Source organism: Falco cherrug, chromosome 1, assembly GCF_023634085.1.
Source record: "Falco cherrug isolate bFalChe1 chromosome 1, bFalChe1.pri, whole genome shotgun sequence".
Lineage (NCBI taxonomy): Eukaryota > Metazoa > Chordata > Aves > Falconiformes > Falconidae > Falco > Falco cherrug.
The window spans coordinates 35456971-35481689 of NC_073697.1; positions in this window are offsets into that span (position 1 = coordinate 35456971).

Consider the following 24719-nt stretch of genomic DNA (forward strand, 5'->3'; position numbering starts at 1 on the left):
CCTTGTTTGGCTAGTACTTCTATCTCAGAGAAGACATGAATGCTTTCAGAGCTTGCCCACTTGCTTGTTTGAAAGAGATTTTAAAGGCTTTTGGTTATTAAGAAGGAAGTTAAGCATTGGGTTGATCAAGAGCTAGTGGAAACACAAAGCTCATGGTATTAGAACCAAAGTGCTAATCTACCATTGTTTTAACTGTTTGTTGTATTACGTACCATCTAGATATGGAAGAAATAGTGCATTTAATGACTTAAATCAAGAAAAAGAAGAATGTGCAGCAATCAGATCAAGAAGATACTTGCATAGATTTGCCTGTTTGTAAATTGAGCACACAAATTTCCAGTTTAAATTAGTTGTACATAACTATGACAGGTTATGTTAGGGTCCAATACTCTCTGAAAACAGTCTTTTAGCTATTCCACACAGGATTTTGATTTAGTAGCATGATACAGCAATGTGTTGAAATCCCAACATAAGCACTATATAGCAATTGCAACATACAGTTGGATCACAATGCAAATGTGATTCCTATTACTGGTGTCTATATGCTTACTGGCACAACATTGGAGTTGCTGGCAAAAATACATAAGCTGAAGCTTGCTGAGGTCCTTTGCTTACCAAGGATCTGTCATGGCAAAGAATCTCTCAACATCAAGGAGTAACCTGGAGAGTTGTCCCTGCTCAAGGGGGGATCCTGGCATACAGCCCACTGACATGCAGGAAAGCTTAGAGGGCCCTGGGCTGCCCACTATTCATGGAGTAAGATAGTTGACTTATAGTCACATTTGCATATTGACCTGTCGTGGTTTAACACCAGATGGCAACCAAGTACCATCCAGTCACTTGCTCATTCCCTGCCCTGCTCCCCCCTCCCCACCCACCCCCGGCTCCTTAGGATAGGGAGGAAGATCAGGAAAAAGGTATAACTCATGGGTTGAGGTAAGAACAATTCAATAATTGGCATAAAATAAATTATTATTATAATAATAACAACTATTATAATTAAAAGGAGAGAGAGGGAGAAATACAGTCAAAAAGTAAAAAAAACAAAACAAGTGATGCACAATACAATTCCTCACCACCTGGTGACTGATGCCCAGTCAGTCCTCGAGCAGCTGTCTGCCTGCCACAGCCAACCCCACCCCCGCTCCAGTTTATATACTCAGCCCGACATTCTATCAGACCATTACTGAAAACGATAACCAGGAAAACTCTCCAAACCACATGACAGTTTAGAAAGCTGACATTAGTTTATTGCAGCGCTGGGTGCATGGGGGTTCTTTCCTCCTAACATGCACACCAAGCTACTTGAGGGTACAGGTTATATACAGTAGAGTCCTTGAATATTCATATTACCTTACATATTCATTTTTATTCACACACAGGATTGGTTACAGGTTTCTCACTGTTAGTGCAAATTAGTGATTGCAACACCTTATCAATTTGTCTCCTCCTGCAGCCAGAACTTTTTCACTTGGAGACTTCTTTCTGCATAATTTACATAACAGTGTTCTTATCATTATCTGTTCTTGGTTTCCCAAGATTTGACTCCCTTGATTAGAAGTCCTTTCAGTCATCAGTTTTGACGACTTTGGATGGTGGGTCAGCCTGACCTACACTTTCTGCACATTCTTGTTTAACTAATTCAGAGTTTGGTAATTGGGAAGTTTAGGCACCAAAGGGATATTCCATATTCTTTAGTTCGAGCCAGCTGTCCTGGCTGTGCCCCCTCCCAATTTCTTGTGCCCCTCCAGCCCTCTCGCTGGCAGGGCCTGAGAAACTGAGAAGTCCTTGACTGAGTATAACACTACTTAGCAACAACTAAAACCATTAGTGCGTTATCAACTGTTGCGACGGAGGGAAGACACAGTCGCTCAATATGAGTGATCAGCAGACTTCGTTTATTGTCCCTTACAGTCACCTTTTATGCCTTGTTATAATTAGCTCATACATATTACAAAAGTTAAGCTCATTATTGGTTAGTTGCCTAAATACCAAGCCCGCCCCTTGTTTCTCTTCTGTAGTTTTCTGTTCCCACCTGCAACATTCTTTTCCCACCAAAATCTTCCTGTTACTGTGTAACAAGGACAGCCAAAGACAGTGTATTTTGCTTTACTTCAGATAAGCTGAGAGCGATGTGCATTTTTGTCCAGCCAGCTGGACTATGTCTATGTGACCCTTTTCAGCTAGCCAGTTATCCACAATCAACATCATTCTCATACTAAACTCAAAACACAGCACTGTACCAGCTAAAGAAAAGAAAATGAACTCCATCCCAGCAAAACGAGGACCAGGCTACAGAAGTTAGTTTATTTCAAACTTGGCTTAAGCCAGACCTTGACCAGCACTGTGGTTAGGTGGGCATATTGTCCAAATTCCCCTCTGGCCTTTGTGTTATCTGTCTCTCCCATCCACTTTGAGTCAGATGCAGCCCTTAGGACCAGAGGCATCCATCACACCTGACTTGGTGGTTATCACTTGAGCATTGTTATGGAAATAAAGGGCAGAGCAGGGAGTACACTGCCACAAGATGGCAGAATACTTTTATTATCAGTGAGACATAAATTAATTCAAGCTATTTAATTGCATATATTATTTAATAAAACCTTTATCAGCTGTTAGCAATTCCATTAACACCATTGGGTCATTAATTTTGATACAACAGACAAGTGCAATTTTTTCATAATCAAGCAAGTAATAAAAGGATAGTTTGTACACCACAGGACAATTTACAATAGCAATAAAGTCTAATGAATACTGTTATTCAGCCTTCCCTTTTAACGTTTGAGTTTAGATTATGATATCAAACATCTGGGGAGTGAAGCAGATAAGAGAGGGGGCATTCTGCCCTAATCTGGCATTTACAGTTTGTACTCAGATTAGAATGAAGTTATAGAAAATAAGCACATTCCCATCGATAGCGTAGGTGTGATTATGTCATGACAATATTTTGAGTCTCAAAGAAAACCTATTATTCAGCATGATTGTGAGTGAGCAAGATTAAACTCAGCTAGATTTTACTTTGGCTGTTGTTACAGCATGAGATCCCACTGCTGGGCTTTTAGGTTTGTAGGAAGAGGAGTCCAAAAAGAAATTGTGGATTTCCAAGATGGGCAGACAGATTTGTTTTCGCTCTGTATGCATTGGCAGTAGGCTTGGCACAGGTTGCCTTGTCACAAGAAAGGTTGGTGAGGCTATGAAATCCCAAGGTTCCCATCAGGTTTGCAGCCACTCATGTCACAAAGTGGTGGGACCTGACTAGGATCTGCATTACAGTGACTAGATATAGGACTGCTTTCCAAGGACTTGCTGATGTTAAAGTTGGAGAGAGACTTTGAATTCTAGAATGTAGGGAAGCCTCCTATGAAGGGTGAAATAATTTTGGAAATTTCTTAGAAATTTGTATATTTTGTAAGAAACCTCCTTAGGGGGTAGGAGAGAAACTGAGGTGGCTTGAAGCTGTGCTCTGTAATTTCAAGATTATATCTTCTTTATTTAACTAAAATAAAAAAGTAAAACCAAAAATCTATCTACAATAGACAAATGTCAGAAATGGGCTCTACCTTCTCAGGTATGTGCTATAGCAGTGTATAGCATCATGCATAGGTCTATGATGCTCGTATTCTTGGCTATGCTCTTGACTAGATTCAATAGGAAGCATAGGAAGAATGTGTTACACTGTAGAGAGTGATATAAATGACCTGGTGGCTAGGACAATCCCATGCCTCCTTTTTTTCCCTTTCCCCTCCCTTTTTTCTTTTCCTCTTCTTTTTTTCTTCCCCCCACCCCTACCTTTGTTTCTTAATCTTTTTCTTTTAAAGTATGGGTAGTGAACTTGGGCCTTTCACTCATTAGTGAGGAAAAAGCTGGATGAGGTGTACCCAAATACAGTTTACCTTGGGGCTTGCATACATGCTGACAGTCCGCCTCTTTCAAAGTAACAGTTCCATATAATGTCCTGCCTTCTCACTCCTGTTATTCATGACTGCAGTGGGACCCCAAACCATGCCTTCATCTAAATCTTGCTTCTAACTTTTACCACCTCACCAGCTTGGTACTTCCTTGCTCCCATTCTGGTATCCTGAGGGGAAATTCAAGCTCAGGACTGCCAGCATCCTTTGACTAGGCCTTGTGAGTAGCTTGGATGGGAAAGCCAAGAACTTTTAATGAGTTGATTGCTGTTAGCTGCCAATCAGCTGACAGTGACAATCTATTGTTCAGCAAACCAAAACAACATATGCACAATTACTGCCGAACAAGGCCTCTCTGTGCTTGTGCCCATTCATGTATGTCAACAGGCTGGCTGCGTGTGGGTGGTTTAAAATCCTTACATAAGGCTGTTCTGCAAAAGATGGTCTTTTTCTGCCTAATCAGGCAATTCCAAATGAATTCTTTTTTGTCTGTTGGTGTATATTGGATCAGTGTCCCTAGGGAACCAAGGTGCAATGTTGTCCATTTCCTGAATTTCAAAGTGCCTGAGGCAACTGGATTCATACCTCTGCCAGGAGAGTGGTGCCTTCTGGCATATGTCTTAGTGAACATTGCCAGCAGATGTCTAAGGCATCTCCAAATGCAGAGTTTGACAAATTTTGCTCTACCTTCACTCTGGTTTGGATGCCAGTTGAAGTAATTGAACAAACAATACTGTAGTTTTGGTGAAAAACACATATGAGTTTTCATTTATTAACTTGTGAGCTATCAAATTTTAGCAGAAATAGAGTAAATGAAATGAACTGCAAGGGCAGGGAATTTTTTTTTTTTTTTACTCTGAGAAAACACTGTCAAACACTGCAACAGATTGTCCAGAAAGGCTGTAGATTCTCCATCCCTGAGCAACCTGTACACCTTGATCTTTAGGCAGGAACTTGGACTAGAAGACCTCCAGACGTCCCTTCCAATGTGTTTGATTCTGTTTCTGTGATTTGCTGCTATTTGCTAAAATCGTTGTATATGCTACTGATCAGCTCAAATAAGCAGCTAATATAAATGAGATTATTCATAACAAATAAGGGCAGTTATTTTTTGCCAAAGGTTTTAAAGTCTGTACTTTAAGTTTAAAGCATACCAGTAGGCAGCGTAATACTGTTGACAGTAGCAAGTCATTCTTAACAGTGGCAATTTTCAATTCATCAACTGTATACTGGTAATAGCTGAAAACCTGCAACTTCCTATCAAGAATGAGGTTTAATTACATGTTAAAGCCAGAGCTCAAATCTCACTGACAATAGTTTTGGAGGCAAGCTCAGCTGTTGAGAGTTCACCATTCTTCCCACTCGGTTGTAACTGACATTATTTGTATTTGGCCACCTTCACTGGCAATTGAAGGAATTGTGTTCTCATCTTGCCTCCACTTCTTTGTCTGTTCGCTGCTATACTGCAGCCTTCCAGCAGCCTCCTTTTGCTGCCTCGGCCTTTCCCTCATACTGCTGTTGATTCTTGATACAACTGATGATCATATCTTCAGTCTGATGTTGACTGTTTGTTCTTAGTGAGAGTTTTCAGCCACTGGCATATCTGAGCTCACCAGCTCATATCCATGCTGCCAGCTCCTTCCATGAACCTCCCATTGTACTGCTGGAAGGGGTATAAAGCCATTTTCTACCCTCAGCCAGCTGGTAACTCCCCCAATGTTCCTCCTGAGCTAAAATACTGTGTCTAACATGCCCTATACTTCAGCCAAGACCTTGTATAACACAACCTGTGTTCAATGAAGAGCAATAAATAAGCATTTCAACAGATTTATCACACATAATGTTTGGGAAAATGAAGCATAGCTGTACAAATTCTGGATTTAACAAAGTATGGGTAATGCTTTTGTCTTCAATAAAATTCCTGCCAATCCCCCCCGAACATATACTTCAAAGTATATATGGAGATATATCCATATATGTACATATTTCATATATGTAATGGTCTTCAAAAAGTAAAATAAAAAATATTTTTTAATCAAATAATATAGCAAGTTTTGCTGCTGACAATTCCTCAGTGACCCATGGAGAAAATATTATTTTTATGAAGGCATATATCTCTGCAAAATGTGAAATCAGAAAGTTGCTCTTTACCCAAAAGCTGATAACTGCTTTGCAAATGTGTAAATATCTATTTAAGATTAATATTAATAATAATTTAATATTAAAATAAACATTTGCAATGAAAACTCAACTTTTATCAGGAATTTTCAATTCAGAACCTATGAACTAGTAAAGAAGGGGAGGGGACATGGCCACTGTGCTTTTCCCAAATTATTAGAAAGTGAGTATCTAAGGAAGAAAAACCAAGACTCTCACTGAAAGGGTTAATCTGAAATTAGGAAGCCACTGGAGAAACAATCAGGTTGTTAAAAGTGTATAAGAAGTCAGAGATATCTATAGACAGGTAACATAACAGTCATAGTAACATTAACATTTGCTACACAGCTCTAGGTGTACATACTTATCCCAAGAAATTCATTGCAATTTGTATTTGCAGAAAGTGAAGCAGATGAGAATGGATATCTGATCAAAATATTTGAGGACTGATGGAAAACAAAAGAGTAAAACTAGCCAGCCAACATAACAACCACCCATCCCAAACAACAGAAAAACCAAAAGAGAACAAGAACTTTCTGACAATGTGCAAAAGGGTTTATTTTGGACCTGACTGTAAATCACTCTCTAAGGTTTCGTTTCCATCATCCTGATGTTGCAGATTTAAACTCAACTATGAGCTTTTTAAACCTTGAAGTCTTCCAGCTGTCACTTTCTCAGTGTAGTGTAGCCACCTTCACAGAAGATGTTTTATATGAAAAGTTAATTAGTTAATCTTCCACTGACAGAAAAATGGAAGAGCTGGAATGGTTGTTCATGAATTAGAAAGACCAGGCAGCCATCTTATGTAGACTCTTCACCAAGGTTAACTTTTCTGTTCATGCAGGAAAGATTTCTAGGAAAATCAGTAGGAATTTTCATCATATTGATCACTGAAAGATCAGCCCAGAGTAGCCACAAGATGTCATTGTGGGGCTAGTAAGATAACCACTGTTAGGGTTGTAAAATTATAAATAAATAACATAAATTAGAAACCACAGCTAACTTTCTATTTCTAAAATTAGTTACAATAAAAATACAAAAATATTTTATCATATATTAAAAAAATGTTTTGGAATATTTCCCATGATTTTTATCTGGTCATTTTGGAATACAGAAAATTTAAATATGCAGCCTTCTGGAAGGCATTTGTTGCTGGGATGAAAACTATTTTAGATGAGATGAAACATACGCATGTATGAGGTTAAACCAACAAATAAATGAAACACCAGAAAAAAAGAATAAGAAAATCAAAGTAATGCTATGAACGCTTAGGAGTTTTAAAACATTATTTTCACACAGTCTCAGATTTTAATTATTCCTTCTGGAAGGATTCCCAGACAAAGAAAATTAAGATATGCTTTATATTATATATAGTTCTTGAAAGTAGAGATTTACATTTCTCCTGTGTTCCTCATGAATATGAGGATGCAATAAAGACAAATTTTTGTGACTGGTGTCTGATTTTCTCCCAAAATAAGAAATATAACAGAGGTTACTTTTTGTAAAATAAGGTATATTTTTCTGACCTCATTGCTTTTAGTTGAGCTCCCAAGACCAATTTAATCATGATCCAAAAGATTTGTAGGGTAGCTTAGACTCTTTGATGGATATTTAATAGATAATAATATAATTTAAGTGTTAGGATATTTAAATTTAACATTTCGATATCTAACCAGTTAGGAAATTTCCAAGAACCCCATACAATGTTTGAGCATTTGGGGCATGTAGGGATTCAGGGATTTACACTAAATGATGAATCACTGAAACAAATACAAAATGCCAATAAGGAAGTCTGACTTAATCCTGCACCTTGCAGAGAGCAAAGTATCCAATTTCGTGACTCAGAAAGGTACCTTCACTCTTCTGAAACTCACAGTTAGCTATTAATGTAGGTTAATATTGTCTAAATTATAATGAAGTTCACTATTGAGAAATGCAATGTAATTAATGCTGAGGCAGGGGAAAAAACCAACAGCAAACCAGCAAACCAAAAGCATCTCACAAGATCTACATTTAGTATATTTATTTAGAAAATGAACCTGGACAACATACTGTCCTATAGTGATCTGTGCTCAAAATCCACAACTGGGATACATAGGGTAACAGACAATTCTTTGGAGAGGTTGCAATATTGCTGTTCTGAGAATTCTGATTGTATGAAAAATTATGACATTTCAGAATTTCCTACTCAAAAATAAAAAATACGACCTTTCCTGTTCAGCAATGAATGCAGTTATAAGGTGGTCTTTGTTCTGGTATCACAGACATTTCCTTTCTAATTACTGTACATGACCTGGACAGATTTGGTGTTTTCCTGTTAGCCCATATTCTGTCAATTAATGACCTGGGCTTCCACCACATCTTAAAAATATTTGCAGTAACTGAATGATCCTCAGATTTCATGATCTGGCTCCCAGTACAGTAATTAGGAAAAAATTCAAAGGAGACCCTTATTTTTAAATAGAAGCATTTTTTTCCTGATTAAATAATTACACATTTCTTCAGCACCTCTTAGACTTTTTATGAACTTCAAACAGAATTGCTTTGGCAATGTTAAAAAGAACTATTATTGTGAAAGGAAAAATGCAAGTAATTTTTTTGTTACTTGCAGTAAGACAATTCCCTTGCCACTGATAGGATTAAGATATGGTTATTGTTGTTCCTTCCTGAACATAGAAATGCTATCCAAAAAGCAAGAAATTGTTTTAGCATTATAATAAGGAATATCTCTGCTTTCACTACAAGGTCTTGTTTTATGCTCTTTGGAAAAATATTTTGCAACAGCTAATGATTCTCAAGTATGACAGATCTCACTTTCCTTGTTTAATTTATAGTAATCTGCAATGAGACAAAAAATATTAGAACGTGGAACAGAGCTATAGCCATAGGGCACTTAAAGATTCACAATTAGAGTGCAAAATACACATATTTTTTTAGTGATGAGTGGAACAGAAAGTAGCCATTGATTTTTTTTATTAAATTTTGCCTAGACATCTTCTAGACTCTGGAGGAAAAATTGACTCTTACTTCTTTTATTCTTTTATTGTATTACTATGCTTATGTTCATGGGAGCACATCTGGGGTCTTACAGCCAAATCCTTGTTAAGTTTTGGGCTAGACAACAAAGATTTGTAAGCCTATGTAGGTTCAGAATGTAATAGAAGCATAATGAAGTCAGCAGCAGACAATAGTGATTTTATGGAAAACTAGTCAGTAAAAATATCTGAGAAAAGTGTAGGGGAAGGAACATTCAAATAACAGCCTCAAAATGTCTATTGTTGCAGTAGGAGCTCCTGTTGCTGAGATGAGACGTGGGATGGTGTCAGACACTGATGTTGTGCCAGGTGAGCAGTGGTGTTGAAAGGACTGTGGTGATGACAGACTCTTAACATAATCCTCTCCACTAGAAAAACATGCAGTGAATGAGAGAGGCAGATAGTGTCTTTGAACTCCTTTTCTATGTGAAGGCGATATGTATAAAGCTAGTGATTGCTGAGTAATAATTCATATGAAGGAACAGGGAAAGGGAATTTCCAGGAAAGGTTTTCTGAGAACCTGAACGACTGGTAAAGTAAGGAAAATAAGTAACGGATATGGGCTTTATCTGTTTCTTTGATGAGGTGATGTCAAGTGAGAAACTGTGCATCAGATAATGTGAAGATGGAATGAATAGAACAAGAATCTTCAGTGGCAAAAATATGTCAAGTGATTATGACTGGTCATCCATCAAATAGGGATAGGAATATTAATTGTGGAAGTTTGACAGTGACCTTCTACTAAAATGTGAATATACTTTTCAATGCTGAATAAGGTAAGATTTGACAGGCCATGTGATAAATCATGTTTTGGGGTACTCAGCGGTAGAGATGAAAGCTTTTGTCTGAGTTTCCTGGATTATAGTGAGATGTAAGATACATTAGTTGGGCAAGGTCTTCATGAAATAATAAATAAAAACAGGGAAAGTGAAGCTGAAGGGTAGAAAAACATTAGCCTGACATCGCATGACCAAGCTCGTGATAATACATAAAACATGGATTCAGTGCAAGTGTTCACTAACCTTCTGATGGAAATAAGATGCTTTCTGTTTCTTGGTGGGGATTTCCATGATGTACCGTTGCATCCACTGCCTGGATCAATCATCCTTCTCACACTCCTCGTTGCAGATCTGGGGGAAGAAGTCTACTAGACTTCTGGCTCCTCATGAGTCTGCTAAGAATATGTAAGGAACTAGGACCCAAGGTATACCCAGGATCAATTTTATTTGAAAATTTTGCAAATGAAACTCAGTTATAAAAAGTTAAATTTCTGATAGGAAATTTCCTTTTTTCTACTAGAAAATTGAGCACTTCCCCCCCCACCTTTCCTATCAAGTTCCTGCAGAATGGAAATTCTGATATTCTGTCAGATCTAACTACAAATTGCTGCTCAAGGGAAGACCAATTTGGATCTATTATGCTGCAGTGGCCTTGCAAAACAATTTAAATCTGTATCCTTGAATTGCTCATAGAATTGGAGGGAATTATTTAAAAAATTGTTCAAGTTCCCCTCTTTTTAATTTGATCTGATTTGACACAGAAGCATGTATAGGGCAGGGAGCATCATGGGACCTGTATATTGAATCAATGCATTATGTTTTAGCACTAAGTATTATTTTGTCGTTGGTACTGCTGACATCTAAATTAACATATTTTGGTTTTCTCTGTCATTATTTAATGAAGTTAATTAGTATTACATTTATCTGAAAGAAACTTGAACCCAGTACACTTTCTTTTCTTTCCTTTTGTGCAGAAAGTGATTTTTTTACTTCCTGTCCTTAAAGTGTGAGATGATAACTTTATTTGCAAAATGTATCTATAGTCATATAGTTCTATGTATATGCATATGCATCATGTATCCAAATGGTGAAATAGTTATTGTCAGTATTTTAACATATGTGGCACTATTCTCCATTCTGCTTCAACTGTTTTTAGATAGGGGTGCAGAGCAGTATGAAGAACCTAGGTTTTTCTGTATATGTATATATATAAAGTCAGATAAAATTTGACTTAAAGAAATTGAGATCAAACAGGACTTTTCACCTCAAAACCACTTTTTAGAGCTTGCTCAATTTGTGTCCTGGCTCCTTGTCTCTCTTTGGTTTTTTGTTTTAGTTTCCCTCCTATATTAAACTGATCAGTCTCAGCCTTTCTTAAATCAATGTGCTTTTGTAATAGGAATGATGATTGACTCCAACCAAAATTTTCAGCCTGGTAGCTTTATTTAAAAATATGCAAGCAATGCCAGGTCTTCCCTGTGGAAAGATCTTTCCAAAGGAAACCCCATTGCTTACAAATGAAATCTTGTCACTGTTCTTTGTTCTTCCTATCAAACTCACAGCACCTTCCCAATCACTCTCCTCTCTGAGAGAATGTCAGGGACAGTCTCCTCCTGTGACCTCTTGCGTAAACGTAATCTGCACTGTCCATATAACATTCATATGTTTATGCAATAGCAGGGATACCCTGTGTTGAATCCCTCTATGCAGGGTGGAAACACCATATTTATAACAACTGTGGAAAAGATGGAAAAGGAATGAATAATGTATCATTTAAGTAAGGAATTTTCCCCCAATTCATCTGTTGCAGTAGCAATAACAAATAATAATAGTAATAACATAACACGTTGTATTTATTATTTGGGATTTACATAGCATTGAAAAAGGTATAACTAATATACAGAAGAGCTATTTTATGATCAAGTATTAAGGCAACAATTTCAGTTTTCCTTGATTTCGTGGTAGAATTTTAGCTTCTTATATTTCATTTGGTGAAGGATCTGAGGTGAGCAGCATGAGGGAGAAAGGGAGAAATTACTGGAATATGGAAGAAAGGGAGGGCAATCAGTTATGTATGGACATACACTTTTTGTTGGAAATACAGTAGTTATGGTTAAATACTTGCCTGTGGAACTGGTCACTCTCCTTCCTTAACCCATTCTAGAAACACTTACAGCTCATTTTCACAGCTCGATTGCTTTGCTTTTGACTACACTGTGTCTCTCAGTTAGATAAGCTAGCGTTACTAATAGAAATATTATGCTAATCCCTAGTGACATTCAGTATACATGAGTGTCTGTATATTTAATGTGAAAATTTATCTTCTGCAAAATATGAATACTAATAATTCGTCTCAGCTCAAGACCTTACCTTCCAGTCCCATACTCAAAGCTGTAAATCCTCCATCTGGCTGGAGAAAATACAGGTAAAATGAAAGTCTGATATTCTGGTTTTACATCCACATACTGGTTAGAACATGAATTCTTAAAAGTAAAAAAATAGTTTTTGCATTTTGAACTTTTCCTACATGAACTTACTTGTACATAGATTTAAGACATTTTTTAACACTTTGTATTACACCAAAATGAATGTGGTTGATGAAAAATATAATATTGGTATCTTAATACATAATTGATGAAAAATAAATGAAATGTATAAAATTAATATAATAAGAGTTGTCCACTTCATAGTTCTAGCTGATTAATCAGTCAATAAAAATGAAAAACAATGAAGATAGTAATATGTAAAAAACATGATAGTATTCAGTGACATTTAAACCTCTTAATTATGTAATATGAATTTAAGTTTATGATTTAATAGATTTTTTCAGGTATGTATTGATAGTGATAGGATGGTTTTTATGTAAGTATTATAAAAAGCTTGGGTATGGCCTACTTAGATAAGTAATAAAGTATGAAAATATTTCTGTGGCATGTCATTTGAATAACTTCAGAACTGTTGTGTGTCTAAAAGATTTGGAGTTTATTTACTTCAGATTCAGAAATTATGCATGGAGGTATTTTAGACCCCAATCCCCTCCTTTGCTTTTTCAGATTTGCTTTCATTCTAGATACAGTAATTTGTACTTTCATTGTTTTCTGTTCTTTAGGTATTTTACCATCACCCCATGCCTGAGTTCAAAACTGGGGAAAAATCTTCAAACCATTACCACTTATTCTTTTGAGGTGAGGGATAATCCTATGTTATCTTCTAGTTCTTATTGCACAGCTGTCTTGCACTTATTTTTTTCTCTCTGACTTTCTTTGTATTGATATGGTTACGGAACTCTACAATTTGTTTTAATATCCTTTGCAGTATATAATTTACTTTGTCTTTAAACAGTGCTGATAGCCTCTTAGATACATTTTTATTTTCAAAAAAGTTGTTCAGTCAGATATCAAAAAGAAGCAATAAGTACTACAAATAGAAATAAAAATGAAAAGGATAGTGTTAACAAAAGGCATATTGTGAAATCTGTTTCTTATAACTTAAGCAAAAACTAGTCCTGCCTAAAGAGGAATTTTGTCATTTGGGATATCTGTGGTAGCATATTTGGTTTCGAAGGGGCAGGAAGAATGCACAGTACTCCGTCAGCAGTTAATGTAGCCAAGATACAGTCATCTGAAAGGTGGGAAAGGTGCATATCAGCAGATTTTTGGCTGTAACACCATGAGTCCCTTCCTAATTCTTTCCTAAAGTTCCATGCTTAAAAAGAGCTGAACTGAGAGTAGTCAGAAAATACACAGTGACAGAAAAAGTGAGGGAAGAAAGGAAGACCAAAATCAGTAACTGAGCTGGTATGAGGTAGCTGACATGAGGTAAAAATCAGCAACTAAACCCCCGCCCCAAAAGAACCATTGTGGTTTTTAAAAGAAATTTTTTAGCCCTGGAGTTCCCTGGTGTGATGAAGATTCTGCTACTGTTTGAATATGTACACAGCAAATGACAGCCCTGGTGTTATTAGTTATGTGCTAAGCAAATATGACATGCAAAAGCACTGGGTGGAGGGAGAAAAACAGAAAATAGAAGTGACTCACACAAGGTCAATGGCCCAGTCATGAATGGGATGAAGGTCTGTGTCTCTGTGCAGTGGCCTTTCTGCTGAATTACACAGTTTGCCTAGTCTTATATTACATTGCTTAGAAATATGTAGAGGCTAGAAAGAAAAAACATTAGATTCACAAGAACTGGTTGAATTATTTTATTAGTTCACCACCTACACCATTTTCAATACAGTTTGTCAAGTGAGCATCATCTGAAGCATATGAAAAAGGATTTATTGCTTTTCTCCTATACAAGATAATATATCAGCTGGTAGGAAAATATGAGGGAAGCACAGAGGAAAAGTATTAACAAACATAAAAAGCAATTAAGGTACATGTAAAGCAGACTGCTGGAAAGAATGAAATCTAGGAGGCAAGCAGGGAAGACCGTCAATAAAACATGTTATTTAGACTTTTACTGCATATGGATGTATACATGTATATAACACCATGAAAAAAAAAAAAAGGCAAAGAAAGGAAACTATCATACATGGAGTGAACTACAAGCATTTGATAAATAAAAGTGAAGGTATTTTATTCAGCACTAATAAAGTGAAGAATATGTATTTCCTTCAGCATTGCAATATCTGAATTAGCCAGAGATATTGCATTATACATGGAGATGAGACCAGAACTGAATTCAGCAGAAATGGAGAAAGAAGCCATAGAATTTTAAGCAGTTCTGTGATACTGCAGCCTGTGTGGCTGCTCTGAAGATTTGCTGTCCCTAATGAATAATGCATAGAGTATGATTTCTTTCAAGGGAATAATAGGCTATCTAATGAAAACTTTCAAGGGGGGTAAAATTTACCTGCCTGAGGTGAACAAACAAAAAAAAAGAAAAAAAAAAAAAAAAAAGCTAGATACCTTATTATCAAAGAAATAGTATCACTCCTAGCAAAAGTAAAAAAGCTGCTTATTTGTTCTCTTAGTTTCCAGTTATTCTGTCAGTTGTTTTATTTTCTGTCTGAAGATGCTGTATTAAAAATATGACATTTCCCATGTTAAAAAAAAGGAGCTTGCACCTCACTAGATCAATTTTTTTTCTTTCTATATTGAAGTAAAAAGATGACTGATAAGATGTCATAATATCCCGCTAAAATCTTATTTCAGTATGCTACCCACCAACAGTACAAGGATGTGGAATATTTACTTTGTGCATATTTATTTTTTTGCATTGTCTTTTTCTCTTCATTAACTTCCAAATCAGAGGAGACTTTGCTTGAGTGTATCTATTGTTGCATATTACATTTGACACTTGTAATTTTTTCTGGAGTGCATGGATGGCATGCATTCCTGGCAAAATAACAAAGTGTCAGGAAAGTAAAATTAAGAAGAATTGATATGTCTGTTGAGTTTAACATGAAGACTTTTATTCATCTGTAAAGAGCTGAAGGCTCTTCACTGACTTCATTACATATGTGTGTTGTACAGCAGTAGACAAGGGAATGCAATCTATAACATCAATAATTCTGTAAAGTTTCCTGAAAATATTAGAATAATTACTGAATGCTCTAGAAGGCTGAAAGACTATCTGCTTGTGTGAGATCGGATCAAATACTGATTCTGAGTGAATTAGCAGAACTAGGTGTCAAGTGCTTTAATATAAAAAATATAACTTGTTTTGGTTTTGTAGCTAACGTGGTCAGAAGCACACATGCAGTGTCTTGAAATGGCATCAGAAATCTATGCTGAGTGATAAAACAGAATTGTTGAATGCTCATAAGCCATACTTTATGTCCTCTGTTTCTTGTTTTAAGTGTACATTACATGATCTGATTCTGCTACCAGTTAGATCAATGTACAACAGAAATAATCCACTGAAATTTCCAGGGATGAGCTCAAAGACAGACTTATTTGAATGAAGACACAGAAAACAAATCCAGATTACTTCCTTTAGAAGCACCCTTTTAATGCCAAAGGGCTCAAAAGTAAACGCTGCTTTGTAACGCAGTCTCTACACCTTGTCTCCATACATTTTAAAAAGTTTATTTTCTACTGCAATTGGTTTGAGATATTTAGTGATCACTTAGCTTGTCAATACACAGAATACTCTGCCGATGGTAATGGTTTTGCTAAAGTTTCTAGGAAGGTGTCCAGCTCATACACAATTTCAACTGCTTTTGTCAGCTTCATAGTCATGTAATATCTGGGGTTATGATAAATATTATTGCAGAACTTTGGGTCCAGGAAGTTGCTAAGTTTCTTACTTTACAAGGAATCATTTCCTGGATCATCCTCCCTATATGAAATTCAGTTAAACTAGCGCTGCAAAAATCAGCTTTACCATCCTTCCTTAACTGCATTTACTTAAGTATAGAAGAATAATACTAAACGTTCAGAATCCATTTTCCAAAAGTTCATTAAAAAATTTTTTAATGCAACACAGCCATTTATTTCAAGATTAAGAAAACATTAGCTGCATCTAGAAAAACTCAGAGGTGTTGTAATTGATTATGAGAAAGATTCTGTGGTAATGACATTAAAGGACTATTTCAGCATTTACCTATGGTCTTCAGTAATTGCTTCAGCAGAATCAATTCTTCTAGTTGTAGAGCTGTTCAAATAAGGTTTTTTTTTTTAAAAAAAATTGAAAATTACCTTTTTGCTCTTTATTAAAAATAACTATTCGGTGACTAATTTTCTTCATTTAGTATATATAGTATATTTTTGTACTCTGTGGGTAGCACAAGGTATTTAGAATACAAAAAATGATGATCAAAGGGAAAGTAGGACTCAGAAATGATAATTTGTCTTCAGCTCTACAGTTTTATGTTGGGGAGATATATGGCTTCTACAGAGGAAGAGACAGGAGACACAGTGAAATGCAGCACTCAAGCATCAGTTCCCATATATGCTGGAAGTGGTCCTGGTTGCTCCAGAACCATTCAGCACTTTGTACATGACTTTCAAAAATGGATAGCTTAACTCAGTTTAACCCGTGTCTTTCATCAAAGCAAGATAAATGCATTGCTTGTCAGTAGGAGCTCTTCAGGCTGCAGTTGTAATTCAGAAAATGTTAAAATGTTAGTATTTACATATATGCTTGTACGATAGAGATATCATATTAACTATATTTATGTATATACGGGAAAAGAGAGGATTAAAATGAAATGTATTTTTTCTGCATTTACTAAAAAATAGCCAGAGGAAGAAAATTTCATCTAGCATTGGGAAGACCTATATTTTCCTTTATAGCTGAATAACCAATTTGGTACTTAGACTGCTATAAAGAGAAGTTCTGCTCTATAAGCAATTAAAATGAAAAAGAATATATCTGAGGCCAAATCACAGTACTATATAATTTGTTGGCTTTATATACTTTCTCTTTGCATAATGAAATTCACTGAGCATGCTTTCAATAAATAACATTTAAACTACAGTTCCTGTAAGTATGTCATGAGCTATGGTTCCCCATGAAAAGCTAAGCGGTTGCCTAGGAAGTGATTAATTATCACCAGAAGACATGATAAAATTTCATCAGTAGCTTAGAGTTAGTACTGGATGGTTGATAATTTACAGTAACGTAATTTTTATATTATATTGTTAGAATATAGTGTAATAATTTGTATATAATGTAATATTTATCATGCATTAAAACTATTATGATTAACTAATTGGTTTATATGGATTATGTATGAAATAATAACATATATCTATATGTATATATACATGTACACATGTGCACTAGTATTTTCTCTTAAGTGATTACGTTCAATAGCATAAAGAGAAGGAGCCAATTTAACAAATAATGTTATTAGGAAAAGATTACAATATATGAGATAAATTCTTGTTCTTTCTTTAGTCTTGCTTTCTGAAAGACTGCAAATGGTTACTAAAGGAATACACTTAAAATTCTTATGTAAAGTGATGCTAATTCTAAAACATATAGTTAAGATGCATAATTAAATGTTGTATATAGCAATTCTGAAAATAGCTGGTGATATAATTAGCTCTGAAGTGTATGATCATGTTTTTCCTGGATCTTCTGGGATAGCGGACAGTGGATTATTCACAAGTTTAAAGCTGTGTAATAAGAACGATTTAGAAAAGTATAGCTGGTAAAAAGTTGCTGATTTTTACCAGATTTATGTATTAATATTTGCCCTCAACTTGTGTTTCTTCACTTGGTTTTATATGTTTTCTTAAAAGACAGACTGCTACATGGTTGTCACAATTGTTCATAGTCATGGTAACATGCTTTTATGTAGGGATATTTTAGCAGGCCTGCTGTTACACTCTGTGTTAATTAGTGCACATAACCCTTTTCACGTAAGTATAGCTTAGACATCTCTAAAACCAGTGCATGAATTGAACACCTCAGGGGTGCAGTTTCAAGCTGAGTTACTGAGTGTGGCAATGTGACACGTAATACAGGGCAACAACTATGAATTTACGGTTATATTCATTCTCAAGCCATGCTTAACAAAAGGCCAGGAAAGATGTAGTTTTGACAGTATTAATTTGACACTCAATAGTGCTGGGCTCCCCAGAAGTGCTCAGTTTTGATCTCAATAGCCACTGAAACTGATGGTAGACTTCATGAACTCCAGAAGTATTCCCTCTAAAACTAGAGGAGTAAAACCATTGATGTTACTAGTGCTGTAATGTCAATGTGGGGCTTGCCAGACTCCAGCAGTAACTACACCTTATGAAGCATAATCACAGTCTTGGTTCATGGCAAAGACTTGACGAGGTTTTTAGCCTCTGAGTTATGTCTCTAACAGGCTTCATTTGATAAGGTGTTAAAGTGTGTGCCTCTAAGAAAGCACTAGCACAAAATCCCATGGGACAATATAAAACTTTTATGGGTTCTATCTCAGGTTTTAAATAGGGATAAAAAATGACAATACACTAAATTACATTTGTATCCCAGCTTTCGTGTTCACATTTTGTTCTGTCACTGGGGACTGGGCCACCTTATAGTCAATGAACTTTTCTTTCTTCTGCAGGACTGTGCATCCTGTACCATCCTTCTGACTGAGTCTATTCTTTTGTATATTATTCATTTATAAATCACAGCTTCTATAAGAACTACTTTGGTAAATATTTAACAAATACTTATGAGGATATATACAGTAAGTGTCATAGAAATATCCCGTACTTTTCCACCACTTTTTGGAGGCATCTGTCCCCTCATCATCCTGGAAAGTCATGAGGTACAGAAATAAGTCAAATCATCAGGACAGAGGCTGTTTTACAGCTACCTTCAAGGTACCTGAATGGTCTGTATATTTCCTCATATTGTGTGTAGGCTGTTATGCAATGGTTTTGTTCTAAATATTATGTGTGGGAATATTACTGTTGGGACTTGCCACAAGGCAGTCTATTTATAAATGTTGAATCATTTTATATAGTCAGTGATAACAAGTTCTAACTGATGTAAACAAATGATAATATTCTCAGTTAAATATATCAGTACATCACTGGACATATATATATAAGTAATTATTAATTTATAAAGAAAATTAATAGAAACCATAATAATAAACCCCCACATCTTCAATGCTTACCACCTTTTCTAGCAGTATAAGTGCTTATCCAGAGGGTTTTTTTCAGACTGTGATTTTGAAGTCCATTGTAATGTCACTTTATCTTTTAGTGCTAAAGAATAAGTTAAGGTGGGAAGTAGGTTCCATACTATGTGCTTTTGTGTCTAAAGCATCATTTTTTAATATTTGCTTTTTTCAGATTGCATCTATGCCTATAAATTTAAACACAATCTATTATCAGAAAACATACACATATTACAGAAATGTGTATGTTGGCATGAATCATTTTAGCCTACTTTCTAAACCACTCAGAGTGGTAAGTTCAAAATTTGTAGAGGATAATTTAAAATTCTTAAATTCTGTTTTTCCTTGTTTTAGAACTACTGTGGGGCTTTTTTTAGCTTTGTGTGGCCTTTCCGTGACAGTTTAATTAATGCAAAATAAGAAATCTGAAAATGTTTAAGAGTTTAAGCCCGGTCCTGAATAAAGTAGAGCTTCCTCTGCAGCTCTAAGCATAGTGTCAGATTTCTGTTATTACAACAGTAGTTACAGAATTAGTTACAGATGCAAGTCTTCAGAACTATAGTAAATATTTTTTATATCAAACATAGCAAAGATTTTCAGGAGTTTATAGGAGTGGAAGTAACTCTTCTGATTAGCTGAGCTGCAGTCAGCATTTACATCAAATCCCTTTGAGTTTAAAATTCCATTTAGCAAGCATAACCAAGGCACGGGACTTCAGAGTCAGCAAGTTGTTGATGTATATTATTCTGAAAAAATATTAATGGTTGCTGCTCTTTAAAATTATATTGAAAAATAGTGCACTATGGTTCTTTAAACAATCAAATTGCAAGTATAAAGTATGCATAACAGCAAAACATTGGATATATAATTCTAGATAACTTGCTTGCTTTCAGAATGCCAGAATATATTTCACCTGTCTGTGCCTTTATTGTATTAATTTCATTCACCTAACAGCTCAGACACAGGCTGAGTCTCAAGTCACTTAACCTATGTGACACAGTTTACTGTCTGTAAAATGAGGATATTGGATGGTTTTCCCTATTTAACCATTCCCCATGTTTCTTATTTACATTTACTATTCTCATTTATGTGTGTTGCATCTGACTTAACCGGGCTCCATTTTCTCATAGGTATCTGTGTGCTACCACAATAAGAAAGGAAAATAGCCTCAACTTTCTAAAAATTGACTCTATTTTCTTAATTTCATGAAAATGACATCAGACTATTTTGAGGTTAATTGAGTAACTATGCTCAAATTTTTGCTGCACAGAAAAATGACAGTTACATAGTCAATGGACACAGTCTAAGAATTTGCTACTGTGATGATACACAATGCCATGTGAAATATTTTTGTTCAAAACATTAGCCAAGAACTGTTTCCTTGTTGACTAGGTATATTTACAAATTTGAAATTGTTGAACATTCTGGGTGAGCTCTGTCTCCCTTCCTTCCCTAAGTCAACAATATTATTAAAATAGTATTCTATATATACATTTACAAAATGCAAGATATCAGGTTTCCATTTTTTTAAAGAAGAAAGAAATCTACATTTAATATAAAGACATTTTAAAAAATCAAAAAGGAAATGAAACATTGGTTTGAACGAGAGGCAACTTCTAGTCCATCTCAAATTGGTTTGTGTTTTTTGTTTTTTTGGTTTGTTTGGGTTTTTTTTTTTGAGATCACAGAAGTAATTCTTTTCATTATGAGTCAATTTTCTACTTGATCAGTGAAATGAACAGTCACCTTTTTGCATAGCACCCTTATATGCCAGGTGTCAATTTGCCAGTATGGTACTAATGCTGTTTAAACAAAACTGATTTTGTTTCATTACCTGCAGCTGAGCCAGTGAGTTGTAATGATGGGAACTGGAATTGGCTGTTCCCTGGAAAAGGCAACAGAGTGACTCTGAACAGGGATTTAGCTAATTACATAAATGTGCCATATTTGCATCATGAATCTTTAATGTGCAGCATTTCAGATAAAAACTTGTTATTTCTATGACTCATGAATAAAAATTTATGGCCATTTTAACTGTGGTCAGCAAGAAACTGTTCTTTCCTGTAGAACAAATGATAAGAAGTGTGAATACATAATTAAAGGCAGCTTACAGTACTGTGATTTTCTAGAAAAGAAGCCTGACTGGTATAGCTGCCAGTGGCAAACCCTTTTTATTTCATTAAATAAGCTTTTAGCTGTTGGATCAGGCCCAGTCTTACAAAACATTGGACTTTGCCAGACATGTTTCTTAGTCATAAAATAAAGACAGAAACTCAGGGACCTCCTTCCCACTTACAGTTTACTAATTGGATGGTGAGCAACCAAGCGGATGTGGTCCACATACTAGTTGCAAAGCATCTTGTGTGCTGAATCAGGGCGGTTAAAACTCTATCAAGTTATATAGAAAACTACAGCAGTAATTTAGAAAACATAAGCGTGAGAGCAGTTCCTCTAGATGAGTTGATGGTGGGAATGGTTAGGAAACATAAGCATGAGAGCAATTCCTCTAGATGAGTTGATGGTGGGAATTGCTAAGCGTCATACTCTAAGATTTCTTCCTTTTCAAGCTTCAGATTTGGTATTACATTCAGCTACAGCCAGGTGGTAAATAGTTACTTCTGGCAGTGCTTATTTGGGTTAAATGACTTCATAACTGAAAAAAGCTAATTGAAAACAGCTTGGGATCACCCAATACACTCTTAACTACTTCAACATAGATTGTAAAAGTCTGTAACACTCTGCTGTCTGATATACTGTGCAATTGTAGAGCAAGTTAAGGAAGATTAACAGATGGCTCAGAGATTGCTGCAGGGAAGAAGGGTCTCGGATGCTCATATCTTATAAGGTGAGAAAAAGCAATCCTCCTGGTGGATGGATTTCATCTGAGTACCCAAGACAGCCTTCCAGCTGACATGAATGGTAAGAGCTCTGAGACACACTTTTGCAGACCTGGTGTTAACACGAAGGACAAGCTGGTATTTTCAACTTATTATTTAAAATATATAGCCTGACATTTCCTTAAAGTGGTGTGTTTGGAAGGTGAATCTTCTGACCTATTGTTTGTATGAAAATTGGTTTATAACTTTGATTATTTGTCTTGTCTGTTTTTAACCCCACGCAGCGCTGCAGGCTGGGGCAGAGCTGCTGGGAAGGGCCTGGTGGGAAAGGGCCTGGGGGTGCTGGGTGACGGCCGGCTGGGCAGGAGCCAGCTCTGTGCCCAGGTGGCCGAGAAGGCCAACAGCATCCTGGCCTGGGTCAGAAAGTGTGGCCAGCAGAAGGGAATTGATTGTCCCCCTGTACTGGGCACTGGTGAGGCTGCACCTCGAATCCTGTGCTCAGTTTTGGGACCCTCACTTCAAGAAAGACACTGAGGTGCTGGAGCTTGTCCAGAGAAAGGCCATGCAGCTGGTGAAGGGTCTGGAGAACAACCTTTATGAGGATCAGCTGAGTGAACTGGGGTTATTCAGCCTGGAGAGGAGGAGGCTCAGGGGAGACGTTATTGTTCTCTACAGCTGCTTGAAAGGAGGTTGCAGGCAGATGGGGGTCAGTCTCTGCTCCCAGATAACAAGTGATAGACAAGAGGAAACTTCCTCAAATTGTGCCAAGGGAGGTTTTGATTGCATATTAGGAACAATTTCTTCACTGAAAGGGTGGTCAAGCATTGGAACAGGCTGCCCAGGTAAGTGGTTGATTTACTATCCATGCAGGTATTTAAAAGATATGTAGATGTGGTGCTTAGGGACGTGATTTAATGGTGAACTTGGTAGTGTTAGGTTTGTAGTTAGACTCAATGATCCTAAAGGTCACTTCAAATCTAAATGATTTTATGATTCAACTCCTGTACTATCTTCTCTTGAAACAGGGGATCAAACCTTTGCACTCAACATGCAATTGCATCATGGATTTATACGTTTGGATACTTTTGTTTTCAGTTCTGTTTCTTTCCCTATGATTCTTAAGATTTTATTTTCTAGCTTTTCTGAGGCTGAAAAAGTGGAAAAATGTATAAATATTTCTTTTCAAATATAAAAAGATATGTCTAATTTATAAGCCATTTGAATTTTTAATAAAATGCCCAAACTAAAATCGCTTAGCAGCACCAGATTTTCAAGAGTTGTATAAAGAATTCACTATTGTAGCATTTCAGCTCATACTACAGTAAATTGATTCTGGATGATAGGGGAATATTTTATTTTTGGAATGACAGTGCCTTGATATCTCTGTTTCATTAAATTTTATGCCGCTGTTGCTGACATTGCTGATGTTAACAAGTAATATAAATAATAGTAGTAATATACTGTTTGTTAGGTTTTATATCATTTATAAAATGTTAATAACATTGGATCTTGTAAAGATGCACATAGGCCGGAAAGCATGCCATTTTGGTGTATTTGTTTATACAAGAAGAAGCTATAATGTCACATTACTCCCATCAGATAACTTGCTGTTGTAGAATACAAGTGGTTTGGACTACTGCATTTATTAACAAGCCAAAATTATAAATGCAATATATAGTGTTTCTGCAGAGTTTGTTGTTACAGGAGATTTTCAAGAGACATATGGTGACTTTTTTAAAGGACTAGAAAACACCATAAAGACTTTCAGGATTTGTACTTTTTACTAAAAGTAGACAGTTATATGGGTGATGTGACACACTTCTGCATCACAAAAAACTTCTACATGTGTGGAGTCTCACAGATGAATTGAAACCATGACATTGGGCTGAGAGACAGACACTACTAAACAGAAGGTAACAAATCAGACAGACTAATAAAAAGCTGTTGTATGCTAGCTTCTGTGGAAAAAATAAAATCTATGGTACTACTGTATGTCTTTTGCTCTCTTCACTAAGAGAAGTACATGCAGCACTCATGCAGTATGTTTGCTTGGCCCTAGATTCAAGTAGTTTTCCTCTTTAGACACAACTGCAGCTGAAGTCACATTTTGTCTCAGAAAAACATACGTTATAATTAGTTTTATAAGAACTCAGGACTGATGTATACCCTCAGAAAGTTTAAATTACATTTAATCATTCAATGTATCTTTATGTTTCCTATTTGAAATCTAGACAAGATCATCCTTTCCTGTCAGTGTCTCCTAGCTCTGTAGGTATCTTTTCTTTCTTTTTCCCTTTCTTCCGCTTCCTGTACCAATGGTGCTTTTACCTTCTTCCTCAGAATCCAGACAATACACGGTGCATCTGTCCACAACAGTAATGATGAGTGAGATGCTTAATTTCACATCACATGAATATCCAAAAAAACAGAATTACTCCTTCGAT